The sequence below is a fragment of the Hemitrygon akajei genome, chromosome 6 (genome assembly GCF_048418815.1).
Source record: "Hemitrygon akajei chromosome 6, sHemAka1.3, whole genome shotgun sequence".
Taxonomy (NCBI): Eukaryota; Metazoa; Chordata; class Chondrichthyes; order Myliobatiformes; family Dasyatidae; genus Hemitrygon; species Hemitrygon akajei.
Window position 1 is genome coordinate 20663760 of NC_133129.1, and position 20170 is coordinate 20683929.

Below are 20170 nucleotides of genomic sequence, written 5' to 3' on the forward strand. Positions count from 1 at the left end.
AGGGGTTTGAATGAAAAGAATTGAACCTGAAGGTTGAGCACAGGGTTAATGGCAGGATTCTTAGCAGTGTGAAGGAACAGAGGAATCCTGGGTCCCTCAAAGTTGCAGTGCAAGTTGTTAGGGTTAAGAAGGTAAATGGGGTGCTGGCCTTCAGTAGTCAGAGGACTGAGTTCAAGAGGTAATGTTGCAGCTCTATAAAACTCGAGTTCAACCACACTTAGAAAATTGAGTTCAGTTCTCATCCCCTCATTATAGAAAGGATGTGGAAGCTTTAGAGAGGGTGTAGTAACAGAAACGGGTACCAAGTTTGCCAAGATAGCATGCCCATAACTTGCTAACCCTAACCTGTACATCTTTGGAATGTGGGAGGAAACTGGAGCATCTGGGGGAAAGCCATGTAATCAGGGGGAGAATGTACAAACTCCTTACAGACAGCAATGGGAACTGAACCCAGGTCAGCGGTTTTGTAAATCATTGCTCTAACCACTACACTACCATGCCGCCTAATTAACTTACCCTTCAGATTCATCTACTCCAAAGATAACAAACCTAGCCTATTGAGTCTTACTCCTAGTTACTGATTTCCAGACTTGCCATCATCCTTGGAAATCTTCCTCAGTACAATCTTTCCTGTAGAATGGCGACCAGGTCTTAGAATTCAAACTGTGCCCAAACCAGAGTTGAAGCATAACCTCTCTGCTTCTCAATGTCTCCACATAACAACTTAAAAAGTTAAAAAAAAACATATAGAATTTACATTCAATAAGCAGCTGAAAGAGATGTCCATTAGTTAAAAAATAGTGATGGTCCCATTACTTCCGATCAAGCTGGCACTGAATTGCCATCTCCATTGAAGTCAAGGCTCCGGCTCATTTGTTTTTATGTTTGTAGGGATTGTTTTCAAAGTACAAAGTACATTTATTATCAAAGTACGTATTCCTTTACCTCGAGATTTGTCTCCTTGCAGGCAGCCACTAAACAAAAAAACCCAAAAGAACTCATTGAAAAAACGGACAAACACTTAATGAGTAGAATTTTTAAAAATCATGCAAACAATAAAAGCAAGTAAGTAGCGTTCTGAACTGAAGTCCACCAAGAGTTCATCCCCAGACCCTTAATTCAGCATAGAGCAGAGCAGTGTTTGAACTGGCCTATCCCTCACTTCAGGCCCTGACACCCTGAACTTTTAAATCTGGGCCAGTGCTTAAATCAGAATCAGAATCAGGTTTATTATCACCAGCATGTGTCGTGAAATTTATTAACTTAGCAGCAGCAGTTCAATGCAATACATAATATAGAAGAAAAATATAATAATAATAATAATAATAAATAAATAAGTACATCAATTACAGTATACATACATTGAATAGATTAAAAATTGTGCAAAAACAGAAATAATATATATTTAAAAAAAGTGAGGTAGTGTTCAAGAGTTCAATGTCCATTTAGGAATTGGTTGGCAGAAGCTGTTCCTGAATCACTGAGTGTGTGCCTTCAGGCTTCTGTACCCCCTACCTGATGGTAACAGTGAGAAAAGGGCATGTCCTGGGTGCTGGAGTTCCTTAATAATGGACATTGTCTTTCTGAGACACCGCTCCCTGAACATGTCCTGGGTACTTTGTAGGCTACTACCCAAGACGGAGCAGACTAAATTTACGATCTTTTGCAGCTTCTTTCAGTCCTGTGCAGTAGACCCCCTCCCCCCACACCAGACAGTGATGCAGCCTGTCATGGTACATCTAGAGAAGTTTTTGAGTGTTTTTGTTGACATACCAAATCTCTTCAAACTCCTAATGAAGCATAGTTGCTGTCTTGCCATCTTTATAACTGCTTCGATATGTTGGGACCAGTCACCTTGGTACACTTTGGGGCCTGAACCCAAATTTTCAGATTTGGTCCAGCATTTGAATCATCATCCAAACATTGGGTTCAGTCACTTCGGTATGTTCAGGGGCCTGGACCTCACCGCCATACCTGACCTTTCTGATTTGCCATGGTGCTTAAATCGATTGAACCTCGGGTCTGCCTCACCTCACCTTGGTTATGCCACATCAAATTGCCTCTAAGTCCAAAGGGAAGTTACAGACAAAAAAAGGTGTTAGGGGTCACATTGTGGTTAACAGACAGGGATGTGGGTGAGTTAGAGGTCAGGCCAGAGTCTAAGCCTCTGCTTCGCACTTGAAGGCCAGCGAAGTGGACAAAGGACATCCGTTGATGTTGGGCTGGCAAGACTGGTGGACGAGGACCAGCCAGAGTGATGGTTGGTGGCCCACTGGGCCAGCATGTCCCTCCAAGTTGGTCTGTCTCAGAATCGGATGTCCGTGTGAGGAAAGTCAGCAAGTCCGGAGTTTGAGGCCTGGAGTTTAAAGTCCTATCATTGGCTAGACCATAAGATCATAAGGTATAGGAGCAGAAGTAGGCCATTTGGCCCATCGAGTCTGCTCCACTATTCAATCATGGGCTGATGCAATTCTTCCAGTCATCCCCACTCCCCTGCCTTCTCCCCATACCCTTTGGTAACCCTGGCAAATCAAGAATCGATCTATTTCTGCCTTAAATGCACCCAATGACTTGGCTTCCACAACTGCTCATGGCAACAAATTCCACAGATTTACCACCCTCTGACTAAAGTAATTTCTCCGCACCTCTGTTCTAAATGGACGTCCTTCAATTCTGAAGTTGTGCCCTCTTATCCTAGAATCCCCAGCCATGGGAAATAACTTTGCCATATCTAATCTGTTCAGGCCTTTTAACATTCTGAATGTTTCTATGAGTTCCCTCCCTCATTCTCCTGAACTTCAGGGAATACAGCCCAAGAGCTGCCAGACGTTCCTCATACAGTAACCCTTTCATTCCTGGAATCATTCTCGTAAATCTTCTCTGAACCCTCTCTAATGTCAGTATATCCTTTCTAAAATAAGGAGCCCAAAACTGCACACAATACTCCAAGTGTGGTCTCACGAGTGCCTTATAGAGCCTCAACCTCACATCCCAGCTGTTATATTCTATACCTCTAGAAATGAATGCCAACATTGCATTTGCCTTCTTCACAACCGACTCAACCTGGAGGTTAACCTTTAGGGTATCCTGCACAAGGACTCCCAAGTCCCTTTGCATCTCTGCATTTTGAATTATTTCTCCATCTAAATAATAGTCTGCCCATTTATTTCTTCCACCAAAGTACATGACCATACACTGACCAAAATTTTATTTCATTTGCCACTTTTTTGCCCATTCCCCTAAACTATCTCAGTCTCTCTGCAGGCTCTCTGTTTCCTTAACACTACCTGCTCCTCCACCTATCTTTGTATCATCGGCAAATATAGCCACAAATCCATTAATCCCATAGTCCAAATCATTGACAGACATAGTAAAAAGCAGCGGTCCCAACACTGACCCCTCTGGAACTCCACTGGTAACCGGCAGCCAGCTAGAATAGGATCCCTTTATTCCCACTCTCTGCTTTCTGCCGACCAGCCAATGCTCCACCCATACTAGTAACTTCCCTGTAATTCTTGCTAAGCAGCCTCATGTGTGGCATCTTGTCAAAGGACTTCTGAAAATCCAAGTGCACCATGTCTACTGCATCTCCTTTGTCTACCCTGCTTGTAATTTCCTCAAACAATTGCTGTAGGTTAGTCAGGCAGGATTTTCCTTTCAGGAAATCATGTTGGCTTCAACCTATCTTGTCATGTGCCTCCAGGTACTCCGTAATCTCATCCTTAACAATCGATTCCAACAACTTTCCAACCACTGATGTCAGGCTTACAGGTCTATAGTTTCCTTTCCCACCCTTCTTAAAAAGTGGAGTAACATTTGCAATACTCCATTCGTCCGGTACAATGCCAGAATCTATCGATTCTTGAAAGATCATCGTTAATGTCACCATAATCTCTCCAGCTACTTCCTTCAGAACTCAAGGGTGCATTCCATCAGATCCAGGAGATTTATCCACCCTCAGACCATTAAGTTTCCAGAGCACCTTCTCAGTTGTAATTTTCACTGCACATACTTCACTTCCCTGACACTCCCTAGCTAGTCTGGGGGGTTGATACCGAAGATCAAAGCCAGAAGTTCAGTCAGAAGTTGTAAGTCAAAGCCTAATGGGCACACTCCTGGGTTTACAAGTCTGAAGTCCACTAGGGACATGGGGGGGGGGGGGGTTGCTTTTGTCTGCGAGTCCACTGGAGACCCAGAGGGTGATGGAACGTCTGTGTATGTGAATGGGTGGGTGGAAGAGAGGGAAGAAGGAGTGGGGCTTGTTTTGCTGTTGTTATTTTGGTGCTTATTGTGTTTTGTGTTGTTTTGCCAAGCATCACGGGCATGCTATGTTGGATCTGGAATATGTGGTGACACTTGTGGGCTGACGCCAGCACATCCTTAGGTTGTGTTGGTTGTTGATACAAACAATACATTTCACTGTATGTTTCCATGTGCTGTACATAAAGCTGAATGATTAATGGGGCTGAAAACTGATAAATCTCCAGAACTTTATGATCTGGCTCCCAAGTGTTTGAAAGAGATTCCGCTGGTATGAGTGTATCAACTATTGTCCTCTTCCAATCTTGGAAGATGATTGATGTAACCTTAACTACTTATAGCGAGGGAGGGAGAGAGGGAGTGAGGGAGGGGGATGGGCATGGAGAGGGACAAAGGCAGGGAAAGGGAGAGGGAAAAGACCATAAGATAAAGGAGCAGAATTAGGCTATTTGGCTCATCGAGTCTGCTCCACCATTTCATCATGGCTGATCCAATTTTCCTCTCAGTCCCAACCTCTTGCCTTCTCCCGGTATCCTTTCATGTCCTGACCAATCAAGAATCTATCAACCTCCATCTTAAATATACGCAAAGACTTGTTCTCTATAGTTGGCTGTGGCAAAATATTCCACAGATTCGCCACCCTCTAACTAAAGAAATTCCTCTTCATCTCTGTTTGAAAAGGATACCCCTCTATTTTGAAGCTGTGTCCTCTGGTCTTAGACTCTCCTTCTATAGGAAACATCCTGTAAACATCAACTCCATCAAGGCCTTTCGCCATTCAATAAGATTCAATGAGGTCACCCCTCATTGTTCTGAATTCTAGTGAGTACAGGCACTATGCTATCAGACACTGTTCATATGACAAGCCACTTAATCGTGGAATCATTTTCGTGAACCTTTGAACCCTCTCCAGCCTCAGCACATCCTTTCTAAGGGGCCCAAACTGCTCACAATACTCCAAGTAAAGCCTCACCAGTGCTTTATAAGCCTCAACATTACATCCTGGCTTTATATTCTAATCCTCTTGAAATGAATTCTAACATTCCATTTGCCTTTCTCACCACAGCTCAACCTGCAAATTAACCTTCAGGGAATCCTGCACAAGGACTCCCAAGTCCCTTTGCACCTCAGTTTTCTGTATTTTGAGAAAATAGTCAACCTCTCATTTCTTCTGCCAAAGTGTGTGACCATACAATTCCTGACATTGTTTTCTATCTGCCACTTCGTTGTCCATTCTCCAAATTTGTCTAAGTTCTTCTGTAGGCTCTCTGCTTCCTCAAAGCTACCTGCCCCTTCACCTATCTTCATAAGGTCTACAAACATTGCAGCAAAGCCATCAATTCCATCATCCAAATCATTTACATATAACATAAAAAGAATTGGTCCCAACACAGACCCCTGTGGAACACCACTAGTCACTAGAGCCATCCAGAAAAGGCTCCCTTTATTCCCACTCTTTGCCTCCTGCCAATCTGCCACTGCTTTATCCATGCTAGAATCTTTCCTATAATACCATGGGCTCATAGCTTGTAAAGCAGCCTCATGTGTGACCCCTTGTCAAAGGCCTTCTGAAAATCCAAGTACACAACATCCACCGATTCTCCTTTGTCTACCCTACTTGTTATTTCTTCAAGGAATTCCAACAGATTTGTCAGGCAAGATTTTCCCTTAAGGAAACCATGCTCACTATGGCCTATTTTACCACGTGCCTCCAAGTACCCTGAGACCTCATCCTTAATAATTGACTCCAACATCTTTCCAACCACTGAGGTCAGACTGACTGGCCTATAATTTCCTTTCTTTTGCCTCTCTCCCTTCTTGAAGAGTAAAGTGACATTTGCAATTTTCCAGTCTTCTGAAACCATTCCAGAATCTAGTGATTCTTGAATGATCATTACTAATGCCTCCACGATTTCTTCAGCCACCTCTTTCAGAACTCTGGGGGGTACACCATCTGGTCCAGGTGATTTATCTACCTTCAGACCTTTCAGTTTCCCAAGAACCTTCGGTCTAGTAATGGTAACTTCACACACTTCATTGCCTCTGACATCTGGAACTTCCACCATACTGCTAGTGTTTTCCTCAGTGAAAAATGATGCAGAATACTTATTCAGTTCATCCCCTATTACTACCTCTCCAGCATTGTTTTCCAATGATCTGATTGCCACTTTATGTATCTGAAGAAACCTTTGGTATCCTCTTTAATATTATTGGCGAGCTTACTTTTGTATCCCAACTTTATCTTCTTAATGAATTTTTTAGTTGCCTTCTGTTGGTTTTTAAAAGCTTCCCAATCATCTAACTTCCCACTAATCTTTGCTCTATTATATGCCCTCTCTTTGGATTTTATGTTGGCTTTGACTTCAAAGGTTTCAAAGGTATATTTAATATCAGAGAAATGTATACAATATACATCTTGCAATGCTTTTTCTTGTAACCATCCACAAAAATAGAGGAGTGCCCCAGAGAATGAATGACAGTTAAATGTTAGAACCCCAAAGCACACCCAGCTCCCCCCTCCCATGCGTAAGCAGCAGCAAAGCAACAATCCCCCTCCCCCACCGGCAAAAATGCATCAGCGCATCCACTGAGCACTCAAGTATGTAGCAAAGCATCAATAAAGATACAGACTTGCAGTACCACAAAGACTACTCATTCACCCAGTAATTCAACACACCACAGGCTCTCTCTCCCTAATAATGGAAAAAGAGGTGTCCCTGTTTCACAGTGAAAGTGGAGACATAATAAACTCACTGACTTATGATGTTAAATGTCCGTTGTGTTGCTTTTTCCGAGCTCTGTGCCCAAAGAAATCGGGTCTCTGGGCACACAGCCAGCAACCAGCTTGCCGCTTTCGATCTTCCGTCTCCGACGACACACTGATTCTCTGCAGAGGCACTGACCACAAGTCCATCCACCTCCAGAGCCAAGATATCCCGGAACTCTGAAGGTGCTGACTTTAGCTTCTCCTTTTCAGCCACCTAGTCTACTGGATCTGACTTTGTGTGCTAGGACATACCCCTGTCTCATCGGGGTATGAGGCTGCCATCTACCCTCACCTGTTTTGCCTGCCTGTCGAAGTGGTGTACTTGGGTGTGGCCACTTTTGCATGAAAACAGCTGCTTGGAGCCATAGGTGAGGCATTTTGCTCCAATTTTACTGGGATGTATCTGGGCAAGTCTGACCTCATGATTGAAAGAAGGGAATACTTACAGCAGAAAGTAGGAAGCAGTAATGGTAACACACACAAAATGCTGGAGGAACTTAGGTAGCATCTGAGGAGAGGAATAGAGTCAGCGTTTCATACTGAGACCCTAGTGGACCCAGTGATGGTATTGAATGGTAGCTTGAGTTATGAGCAGAAAGTAATCAGACTGGGCTCATACTTCCTTGAGGTCAGAAGTTCATTTGAGATGGTCTTCAAGGGAAGTTTAAACAGCGACTGGTGTCTCACGCAGAACATGGGTTCGGTGCGTGAGTAAAGCGCTACGCCTGACTACTCCAGAAACGAGCTTCAATGTTTATGAGCACATTGGACTGGTTTAACTGTAATAGGTCCTTTTATTTTTTTCTTGTTACCTGATAAAGTTGAAAAATTGGTAAATATATTCTGCTTATAATTTTATGTTGGTGTACAATCTGTCATTTCTTGGCGACTGGGGCAGTGTTCACACAACATCTACTACAATCAATGTTCCTTAATTGGAACATCCTAACCTTCCTGTTTGAACCCCAAATTATACCAGCTTGGAAGTATATTGCTCATGAAGGATGGCCTTCTCACCAGAGTCACAAGGCTGTTAGCAGAGTTAGGTAATAGCCAAGTTTGTATACAAGTCTGGTGAGACTGTTTCACTTAAGTATACTTAACATGCCAATGAGATAGAGGGTGACAACCTTTCATGCAGTTTAAATTCCTTTGTGCGTTAGTAGCAAAAGATGTGTGCATGCACACACACACACACACAAACCCCATAGCAGGAACGTTGGTCAGAACAATGTAATCTCACCAAAACATGTAAAATTCTTACATGGTGAGAGGATGGATTGGTAATTTCCCTATCTAGGGTGCTGAGAATGAGGGGTTATGGTCTCAACATAACAGTTGGTCGTTCAGGATGAGAAAAGTTGTTGCATTGAGGGGGTGGTGAAAGCTCACTTGCAGAGTTTTCAAGACAGTGATCCACAGATTTTTTTTTGATATTGAGGGAATCAAGGGGTTCGGTGTTAGTGCAGGAAAGAAGCACAAAGATAAAGGATTATCCATGATCTCACTGAATAGAAGAACAGGGATGAGGGGCCAATCAGAATCTCATGTACAAAGTTCAAAGTAAATTTACTATCAAAGTACATGTGTGTCATCATGTACAACCCTGAGATTTATTTTCTAGTGGGCATTCTCAATAAATCCAATAACCATAATAGAATCACTGAAGGACCGAACTAATAGGATGGATATCAGTATGCAAAAGACAACAAGCTGTGCAAATACAAATAGAAAATGTATAAAAAGTGAAATAATAATAAAAAATAAGCAATCAAAAGAGAAAATAAGTTGAACAGTTCTTGAAAGCAAGTCCATAGATTGTGGGAGCAGTTCAGTCATGGGACAAATGAAATTGACTGAAGTTATCCCCTCCAGTTGAAGAGCCTGATGCTTGAGGGTTAAATAACTGTTCCTAAACCTAATGGTGTGGGTCCTGAGGAAATTGTCAACCTGAAATTATTAACCTGCTCAGTTGAGGAAAAACACCAGAGGCACGAAATTACCTCTAAAACGGTTTTTATTCAGAGAGGAGTTCACAGCCCCACGCACTTCGGGCGTAAGGTAGCCAACTCCCAATTTGTCGGTTTACAAAGGTCATACTTATACCCAAACGCAGGGTACTACATTCGCAAATATGGTTATCGATTCAAATTCATCAATTGATTGGCTATTGCATAGCTAAGCACGTGAAATACTCAGAAAAAGCATAGACGCAAGCGTAATACTTGGAATGGGTATGGACGCAAGCGTAATACTTGGAATGGGTATGGACGCAAGCAAAACACTCGAAATAGGTATATAGCTCAAAATACTTTGCCGAACCACATTGTCTTGTGGTCGCAAGGTTCCTCTTCTTTGTGGTTGCCGCATGCTGTCTGGCATCTTATTTTAGCTTCCTCTTCCCTGTCCTCCTACATTTCCCCAATGACGTGTGCTGTCTTATTTTGCTACACTTACCCCTCGCCCACCCCTTCTACACGTACCCCTTACCCTCTTCACATTCTCACCTGTACCTTCTTCCTGATGACAGTGAGTAGAGAGAATGACCTGGATGGTAGGGTCCTTGATGATATATTCTGCTTTCCTGCAACAATGTACTGAATGGGGACCTCAAGGTGAGATTCATCAGTCTGGGCTCATACTTTGTCCCTACTGGCTAGTTTTTAAGATTTATGCAAATAAACGCCGAGGTTTCAGTTCTCTGAATTCTCCCATTTGTTACTTTCATTGGCCTTCTTGCAGCTCTCCAAATACATAACACACATTTAATGGATTAAATTAAAAGCAGCACCTGAAGGAATATTGGAGAATTGAGGGACCTTTGTACCAATGGTCCCTGAAGATGGCAGCACAGGTAGATAAGACAGTAAGGCAGGAATACAGCATCTCCATCCAGCTTTCTAAGTCGACCACCCCTCTCTCTGAATCTTAGGAGGACCTGCTCCATCTCCCTGGGGTCTCTCTCTCCATCCCGCTCTTTCTCAGATGATATCCTAGTCTTCACCTCTGAGCACCTCTTTTTCCTGGGATCTCTCACTCTTCTTTGTTCTGGGAGTCACTCCTCTCTGTGGGTCTCTCCTTCCTCTCCCCGCCGGCCGGGGTCTCCCCCTGCCTGAGGACCCACCCTCCTTCTGAGGGTCCCTCTATCGCTGCGAGGATCTCGCCCTTTCCTCTCCCCCGTCGGTGGCGAGGGGAGGCCATCGCGCCTCCGCCACGGACGCGCCCCTCGTGCTTCCCCCTATGCCCACGCGCCGCGCTCCTTCTCGTGCCCCCGCCCCGCGCCTGCGCAGTCGCTCGGGACGACCCGCGGAGGCTGGTCAGCTCAGCGGCTGCTGTCACTGCCAGTCCGGGCGTCGACCGCGCTGTCGTTGCTCAGCGAGTCCCTCCCTCGCTCTGTCTCGGCGTGTGTGGCGAACGGCCTTGTCCTTCCCGGCGGAGGCTTCCTCCACCGTTAGTCCGTCAGCACTGTCATTCACTGCCAATCTGACCGCTTGCCCTCTTCTACCGGGAGCCGGTGTCGGCAGGCCCCATCGTCGGGGAGCCGCTGGCATTTCTCCTCCGCCCCTTGGGTCTGGGAGCCGAGGGGGATGGAGTACTGACCCGCTTCAGCACTTACCGTTCTGGATGTGGGAAGCCTGGTGAGTTAACTGTGGGGACAGTTGTCTGATGCTCGAATTCAGATTCCAAAGGGAATCGGGTTTATCATCACTGATTTACGGGACGTGAATTTTGTTGTTTTGTGGCAGAAAATGCTATAAATTACAAAATAGCGTACTAGAACAGGGATAAGTAGAATGTTTGCCAAGCTTTATCGTACGAACCATTGCTGAGTAATTGTGAGTTATATTTGCTGGAATTGGTACTTTGGTTTGGATTATTCGTTTCTCACTGAAATCTTAATCCCTAATCTTGCCCCACCACTTCAACTCGTAGTTGGCAAACTGCCTGGAGTTAAATATTCATTTTTGATGCAGATAATATGGCATTACAGGCATGGTTTCGTGTTTAAAATAAAGCAGGAACGTCTTGAAATGTTTCTTAAGCACTTTGGTACTTTGCCCAGTTAATTCTATTCCCTTACTAATGGGTTGGTTAGTTCATTTATGGCTGTTGTGTTTCTGTAGAAAACCGAAAGAAGCCACTCGGACCAGCCGGCCTATGTCAGTGTCAGTGATTCCCCGAGGTCGCCTCCTGTCTTATCTAGGTTTACCAGTTCATCTTCTCGTTCCTTCTCCCTGTGCTTATCTATCCTGGCTTCTAACTATGGACTTAGCCTCTCCCTGCGAGAGCGAGATCCTTTTTCTGGGTAAAGATGTGTCTTTTTCTGAATTCTCTGTGCGATTTTTTGCCGACCGCCTTGTATTGATAATTGCAAACACAAACTGCGTCTGTTGTGAGTCTGTGGAAATCTTCTCATAGTTTTGTCAGCCTCCCGACCTTTCGGGAGAAAACTGTTGCGTGGACTCATCGTGGTTGCTGGTCCCACGTCTCTCTTCACACTTCGAGGCAAATTCATGTACCTGAAGTGCTTTTACACCGCTGAAAGGTCGAAGTCGAGTTCATTGTCACATGCAAAACTTGCTGCAGCATCACAGTATCATATAAGCAGCATTCACAAGAGAAAAAAATAAATTAAACATAAATTATACACAATTTTACAAGAGAAAACATAATTTGAATGAAAAAGAACAAAGTCCATTTAATAATTTAGTGGAAATGATTTGTACTCAATATACCATACTTGGGCGTCCTTCCGTTCTAATTATCTTAAGTTTAAGTTCAAGTTTATTGTCTTTCAACCATACTCATGTATACAGCTAAACAAAACAACCCCCCTAGAATAAGGTGCAAAACACAGTACATATATCATATACAATACATAAAATAATATTAACACAATACTAACAGATAAAAAGTCCCCCTTCAATCCTAACAATCCCCCTTTCCCCACCATCCCACCCAACTTCCCCTTTACCTGGCTTCACCTATCACCTGCTAGCTTGTTGAAGTTTATTATCATCTGACTGTCAATGAAACAACATTCCTCCAGACCACGGTGCACCCACAATACATATATCACACATGGCTCGTAAATCCACAGCATACTGTGTGTAGTTTCTGTACTGTTTCCCTTACCCCACCTTCTTATTCTGGCTCCTTCTCCCTTCCTTTCCAGCCTTAATGAAGGGTATTGACTCAAAACGTTGTCTGTTTATTGATTCTACAAATGCTACCTAACCGACTGAGTTCCTCCAGCATTTTGTGTGTTTTGCTTTGGATTTTCAGCATCTGCAGAATCTCTTGTGTTTATTCCTCTTTTGATTTCTTCCTCAGAACTTCTTATCCATCCCTTATGAAGGACCCCATGCACTCCTCATACAATCTGTTCTCCCTCCTGCTGTCCGGGAAAAGGCACTGAACCATTCGGGCTCTCACGACCAGACTGTGTAACAGTTTCTTCCCCCAAGCTATCAGACTCCTCAATATCCAGAGCCTGGACTGACACCTTACTGCCCTATTGTCCTGTTTATTATTTATTGTAATGCCTGCAATGTTTTGTGCACTTTATGCAGTCCTGGGTAGGTCTGTAGTCTAGTGTAGTAGTTGTGTTTTTTTTCCTGTGTTTTTTTTACATAGTTGAGTCTAGTTCTTGTACTGTCATGTAACACCATGGTCCTGAAACGCTTTTTACTATGTACTGTACTGGCAGTTATGATCGAAATGACAATAAAAGTGACTTGACTTAAGTTCCCTTTCCCTTTACCCTCGGTGCTCCATTTTGTAGGTACTCCAGCCAGGCCTTGGGTTAAGAAAATTTTGTTTTTTCCTTTCAGATTATTTGCCTTCTAATGATGATACCTAATTTTAGTTTCTCCACAAACAGAATAAATGTTCTACCATGACTTCACATCATCACTTAAAAAGATTTTGCATTTGTGCATTTTAGGGAAATTCTGACTTTCAAGAATTGATGAAATAGTTAATGAAGAATGTCCTAATTGTCCATCTGTCAGTTTGGGTCCGTAGTGCCATCTTAACTGCAGATTTATGAGATTCAGAGAATCATACTCAATGGTCAAAGACCTTCGGACATCCAGCCTGTGTGGGTCATCGAATACCTACCTAAGCTATTCCCATTTTCCAGCACTTGATCTACATCCTTCTGTGTTTTGTTGTAAGTGCTCAACCTAAATACTTCTAAAATATTGTGTGAGTAAAAAATCAGCCTTTCCTTATAACAGGTCCCCAGTTCTAGCAATGTCTATGAATCTTATCTGCATCGTCTCTATCTCAATCATGTTGTTTCTATAGAATGGTGAGCAGAACTGTACACAGTATTCCAGGTATGGTCTCACATGGCATTCCATTCTTGTACTCAGTCTGTTGCCCAATGAAGGCAATCATGCCATTTATAGACAATAGGTGCAGGAGTAGACCATTCAGCTCTTTGAGCCAGCACTGCCATTCAATGTGATCATGGCTGATCATCCACAATCAGTACCCCGTTCCTGCCTTCTCCCCATATCCCATGGCTCCACTATCTTTAAGAACTCTATCTAACTCTTTCTTGAAAGCATCCAAAGAATTGGCCTCCACTGCCTTCTGAGGCAGAGCATTCCACAGATCCACAACTCTTTGGGTGAAAAAGTTTTTCCTCATCTCTGTTCTAAATGGCCTACCCCTATTCTTAAACTGTGGCCTCTGGTTCTGGACTCCCCCAACATCAGGAACATGTTTCCTGCCTCTAGCGTGTCCAATCCCTTAATGATCTTATATGTTTCAATCAGCTCCCCTCTCATCCTTCTAAATTCCAGTGTATACAAGCCCAGTTGCTCCAATCTTTCAACATATGACAGTCCCGCCATCCCGGGAATTAACCTCGTGAACCTACGCTGCACTCCCTCAATACGAAGAATGTCCTTTCCTGAAATTTGGAGACCAAAACTGAACACAATACTCCAGGTGTGGACTCACCAGGGCCCTGTACAACTGCAGAAGGACCTCTTTGCTCCTATACTCCCCTTGTTATGAAGGCCAACGTGCCATTAGCTTTCTTCACTGCCTGCTGTACCTGCATGCTTACTTTCAGTGACTGATGAACAAGGACACCTAGATCTCGTTGTACTTCCCCTTGAACAAAGACACCTAGATCTCATTGCACTCGCCTTTTCCACCTTGCCTATCTGTGTTACCACTGTGTACTTGTCCCACTAGTTTTCTCGGTTCTGCAGCAGTCTCCTGGGCTCTGTCATTCACTTATCTCACTTCACACTTAATAATAAACACAAGAGATTCTGCAGACACTGGAAATCCAGAGTAACACACACAAAATGCTGGAGGAATTCAGTATATCAGACAGCATCCATAGAGAGGAATAAACAGTTGATGTTTCAGGCCAAGGCCCTTCATCAGTTCTTTAAACTTGTTCAAGTTAGATTCCACCTGCCTTGGCCCACTTTCCCAGTTTGTAACCTTAGACAGCCACCTTCACTATCCACCAGTTTTGATGCCATCCGCAAACTTAATAATCACAACACTTACATTCTCAACACACAAAATGCTGGAGGAACTCAGCTGGCCAGGCAGCACTCGCATTCTCAGCCAGATTGTTAATGTATAGATTGTGATTCCTGGATATCAATGAGAGAATTTGACGGAGAGAAAAAATACAGAGGAAATACGTTAGGAACGAGTTACTCCAATAATCTGTTTCAGTGGATTGAGCTTTCCTTCAATTGTTATTGTCATCATCATTATCATCATTATGTGCTGTGTCGTATGATGTTAGTGATCATGGTTTGACCATGATTGTTCTTGGCAAACTTTACTACAGAAGTGGCTTGCCATTGCCTTCTTCTAGGCAATGTCTTTACAAGATTGATCCAAAAATTGATCCAAGATGGCGGCGCGATGCAGCTTGCAGCGGCCACTCCAGAGCTGATTATCTGTTATTTGTGAAGTGGGGTGCCGTGCGCAATCATAATCAATTGAAAACAGACGTGGGAACACGGAGGAACATCGGGAAATCTCCAGGAAGACCCTCTTCATTGCTGCTGCTGCTGTGAGGTCCGGGACTCTGCTGGGAAGAACAGGCCCCCAGTCCTTGGGGTTGAGTTGCTGATGGCCGTTGGCAGGGCCATCTTAATATGCTCGGCAGAGGATGGTGCTTGGAGAAACTGTGCCGGAGGGGATGATCGTCGGCTCGGAGGTTCGACGGACTCGGAGTCCGCTGCGGTCAGGTCACTTTTGGTGTGTGCTGCGTCTGCGAGGCTAGGTTCGACAGAGGTTTCATTGTGTGCTGTGTCTGCGAGGCTGAATCAGGCGGCGCCGTGGAAGTCCATAGCAGGGGTATTCCCTTCTGCCGCCGGCGTGGGATGACGAGTCTGTCGGGACCCTGGGGACTTGTGGAAACTGTATGGTGATTCCCTTTGAACTTATAGTCTTTTAACATCTTTGGACTATTTTTACTGTGCCCATGGTCTTTTTTTATCAATTATGCTATTGTTTGCACTGTTGTAACTGTATGTTGTAATTATGTGGTTTTTGCAGGTCTTGTAGCTTTAGTTTTTGGTCTTGTTTTGTCTGGTGGATTTGGAGCTCCTTTCTGGGGAACGTGCTAAGATGGTAGCGTGATATTAATACGCAGCAGCCTCTCCGGACTCTGGATTGGGGATTGCCAAACGTTATGTGGATTTTCTGGTGTAGTCTGTTTTGTCATATGCTTTTGTGATATCATTCTGGAGGAACGTTGTCTCATTTTTTAACTGCATTGCATTTGTGGTTTCTAAATGACAAATAATCTGAATCTGAAGATGGGTGACCCCAGCCATGATCAGTATTCTTCAAAGATTGTCTGCCTGGTGTCGGTGGTCACATAACCAGGACTTGTGATTTGCAGAGGCTGCTCATACAACTATCCACCGCCTGCTCCCATGGCTTCACGTGACTCTGATCGTTGGGGGGGGGGGGCGTGGCTAAGCAGGTGCTACACCTTCCCCAAGGGTGACCTGCAGTCCAGCAGACGGAAGGAGCATCTTACACTTTATTACAATTAGAATTAGGGCACCATGGTAGAATAGCAATTACTACAACGCTCTTACAGCTTGGATTGTCAGAATTTGGAATTCAGTTCTGGAGTCCTCTGTAAGTCCTCCACATGGAATTCGTGGGTTTCCTCCCACAGTCCAAAGGTGTAGTGGTTAGTAGGTTAATTGTTCTTTGTAAATTGTCCCATGGTTGGTTTGGATTTAAATTGGAAATTGCAGGGTGGCGAGGCTTGAAGGGCTACTCTGTGCTGTATCTCAATGTAAAGAAAGAAAAAAAATCAGGTTTATTATCACTGGCATTATTTGCCATTTTAAGCAACGAGGGAGATTGAAGCATTGAAGAGAATGCAGAGGGTGAGCGCTGGCTGCTTGCCTTTTGATCGGTTGCTCTGTACTGGGGAGGAGAGAGCCTGCTGCTGCCCAGAGAGTGTTGCTCAGGTGATTTCTGTGTTTTGGATGTGGACTTTGACATATTTTCAGTCTTATATTATGTTTTTTATATTTTTTTTGCCCAATCTTGTCAGCATTTTTTTGTACGGGGAGTGAATTTGGGGGTTCAATGTGCCTGCTCTGCTTTGTTCAGTTTTTTTTGTGTGTGGGGAGGGAACTGAGGGTTTATGTACCTGATTTATTTTGCTCAGATTTTGTGCGGAAGGAGGGATATTAGGGTTAATTTGCCTCTCCATTTTTATTCATGTTTTATTTGGGGGAGAGGTTGATGATTGTTTTGCCTTTCTTTCCTTTCTTGCTTTCATGACTATTTGGTAAATTGAAGAATTTCAAAGTTGGATACTTAGATAAATGAAACTTTGAACCTTCAAACATGTGAAATTTATTTCATGGCAGCAGTACATTGCAATACATTAAAAATTACAAAAAGACTTCTTTAAAAAAAATAAGTACCGGTAGTGCAAATAGAAAGCAAACTAGTGAGCTGGTGTCGTTGGGTTCATGGACGGTGAAATTATTTTCTAGTGTTGTGCTAATTCTGGGGTTTTTCAAATAGAAGGCTAGGAACTCAAACATGAAATGCCCAAAGTTTTCAGACCATTACCTTATCTGGTTGGGGAATTATGTTCATTAATGGCAAAAATTTCAGCATGCGAGAGTTTGAGATTCGCTTTGGGACCCTAAAAATGTTACGATCACTCCGAAGTGAAAACAGAATTAGCATCTCAACAGAAGCTTTTATATTCTCCAGGCATTGAAAGCATCTTATGAAATATGTTTAAAGTGTGGTAATATAGGAAACAGACTGCTCATTTGCAGACAGTAAGCTTCCATAAACAACACAATAAGCAGCAGATAATGTTCTACTTTGTAAGTTGGTACTTAAGGTTATTATTGCAATTAATCTGGTTCATTTGAACAGATTAATTTCAGTGTTGCATTGATTATGGAAGCAATATTGTTAAAAGTTTGATGTGAGAAGACAGCAGCTGTTTTAATATACACTACTCATGTATTTTTAAAATTGTGTTTGAGTTTTCAGTATTGGTGATCTTGGGTAAATACCATGGAGCTACAAGATTGCAGATCATTATCTCCATGATTATTGTAGGCAGCATCTGTGCAAAGTGAAACAGAGGCAGTGTATAGTAGCCTTTGTGTCTCCACTTATCACACTTCAGCCTCCGTCTCCACTTTGACTTTTTCCTCCTACCTAGCTCCAGCTGTCCTTTAGTTTTGCTTTTCTGTTCCCATGTATCACTTACCTGTATCTATTTTCCAAACCCACCTCTTCCCAGCCTAGCTTGTTCTTCTCATCATACTTCACCCTTCCTTGGTCCACCAGTCACCTAAAACCACTATGTCATCCCGACCTTTCTCTTTAGACTGGCTATCTTCCCACTCCTCTCTCAGTCCTGATGCAGGGATTGGAAGGCCCGACAGAGGTTATAAATACCTCTTAGAGGATCACTTCCCATTTGTGATGTTTACCAGGAGTGTTATATGAGAAGGGCCCAAAGCATGTTGAGGTCCCTACCAGCCACCCCACAATCTCATTGACCCATTACCATCAGGAATGAGGTACAGGAGCATCAGGACTGGGACTGCCAGACTGGGTAACAACTTCTTACCTCAGGCTGTGAGTCTAATGAATGCCTTGAAACCACTAAGGTCTCGTCGTTAGGACAGGGAACAGCTTACTGTTTACTCTTTACCTGTGCTGCATTATTCACACACATTTTGAATTATATTTTGTTAATGTATTTCTGGTAATATTTTGTTTTATGTGCTGTGATATATTGTGGGTGCACCATGGTGTGGAGGATCATTTGGTTGTATATATGTAGTCAGATGACAATAGACTTGAACTTGACCTGAAAAGTTGACAATTTGTTGACAGAAGTTGACATTTGTAGTCACTGCATTATAGGAAGAGGATGTTGAGGCTTTGGAGAGGGTGCAGAAGAGGTTTAGCAGGATGCTGCCTGGATTAGAGGGCAAGTGTTGTAAGGAGAAATTGGACAAAACTGTGCCGTTTTCTCTGGAGTGGCGAAGGCTGAGGGGAGATCTGATAGAGGTTTATATGATTACGAGAAGCATTGATGAAATATGCAAATGGCATCTTTTTTCCAGGGTTGTAATGTTTAATATCAGAGGGCATGCATTTAATGTGAGGGGGGTAATTTTGAAGGAGATGTGAAAGGCAAGTTTTTTTTACCAAGTGGTGGGTGCAGGAATGCGCTACTTAGAGTGGTGGTAGAGGTAGATGCATTAAGAGTCGTTTAGATAGGCATGTGACTGTGAGGAAAATGGAAAGATATGGACATTGTGTAGACAGAAGGGATTAGGTTAGTCAGCCATTGGATTACTAATTTGTTTGGTTTGGCACAACATTGTGGGTCGGAAGGCCTGTTCCTGTGCTGTGCTGTTCTGTGTTCTTATTTTTATTGATTTCTTACAAAAAAGAGTACAGGAGGATATATATCGTATATCAATTACAATATGTTTGAATCACACTTATAGTCTCATTACCCCATATTCATGTAAATTAAATTGAATCGTAATATTGAAAATATACAAAAAATCTAAACCCACTACAATGTTCTAATTTTTTTCCCCTTCCTCCCATTTCTTCCCACTGCTGCTCACTTGTTTTCTTCTGCAGTTTGAAAATTATTGCTACATTATGATGATTACACTTATAAAAGTAAAGTGCAAATAACTGCAATTGAGCTTCAGACTTGTGCTTTTCAAAGTGGCTAGAAGGCCACACTGAAAGAAAGAAAGACTTGTACTTATATGGCATCATTCCTACTCCTTTCAACAAATGCTGAAGAGCTTTAGAGCCAGTAATATAATTTAAATGAAATGTAATCACTGTTATAATGTCAGAAATATTGCAATCAATTTGCTTGCACAGAAAGCATTACATTAAATGTTATAATTAATTCAGTGAAAGAAAATCTCAGTAAGCAGCATGATATAAGCAGGTTGTGTGAGCAAGTCTGGATTGTCCTTAATTTAAAACCAGTTGGCAGTGGGGTGCGGGTGACACCTGAATCGCAATATCTAATTTCCTAAGGAAGTCAACTCAATACTTCAAGGAATAGAGCCAAGTACAGTGGAGTTGGTGACAGTTTTTCTCTTAAGGTCATCAGTAAATTGGTTAAGTTGCTTGGTCAGTTGTCAAGGCTGGCCCACAACATAGGTAGGGAGGAAGAGCACAGATTTTTAAATTGATTGAGATGCATAACTAATTAAATTTTTAATCTCCTCCTTGTTGCGCCACGATAAACTTGCATTCATATATGCTGAATGCGTGGGTTTAATGGATGTCTTTTACAGCATGTGTTTGGAGAGTGTACCTGAGGGAAATATGAGGGTCATACTTTTTTCATTTGCATTGTTACAGTATTTCCACTTTTTTAGCCATTGTGTTGTGGGATTTTAATTGGATTGGGGTTCGCTGATTCATTCAGATAGTGACAGCATATAGTAATATGCCCACAGAAATTTTCAAAGACTGGTTTAATATGTGTAATTACATTACTCTGTACCCACTCAAGATGAGAATGATACATCACAATCTTGTGAATCTATCTTTCCATATTTTTATTGTACCCACAGCAAAAGTTATATGCTGTAG

General features: G+C 42.9%; 1 protein-coding gene across 2 annotated transcripts in view; it reads left to right on the plus strand.

The window, feature by feature from the left end:
- The first annotated feature begins 10338 nt into the window (after window positions 1–10338).
- Window positions 10339–20170, plus strand: part of lifra (LIF receptor subunit alpha a) — a 198688-nt gene continuing 188856 nt past the window's right edge. For both annotated transcript variants that reach the window (XM_073047970.1, XM_073047972.1), the window contains exon 1: window positions 10339–10665. The gene's annotated coding sequence lies outside the window, so the exon portion shown is untranslated. The remainder of the gene's footprint in view (window positions 10666–20170) is intronic.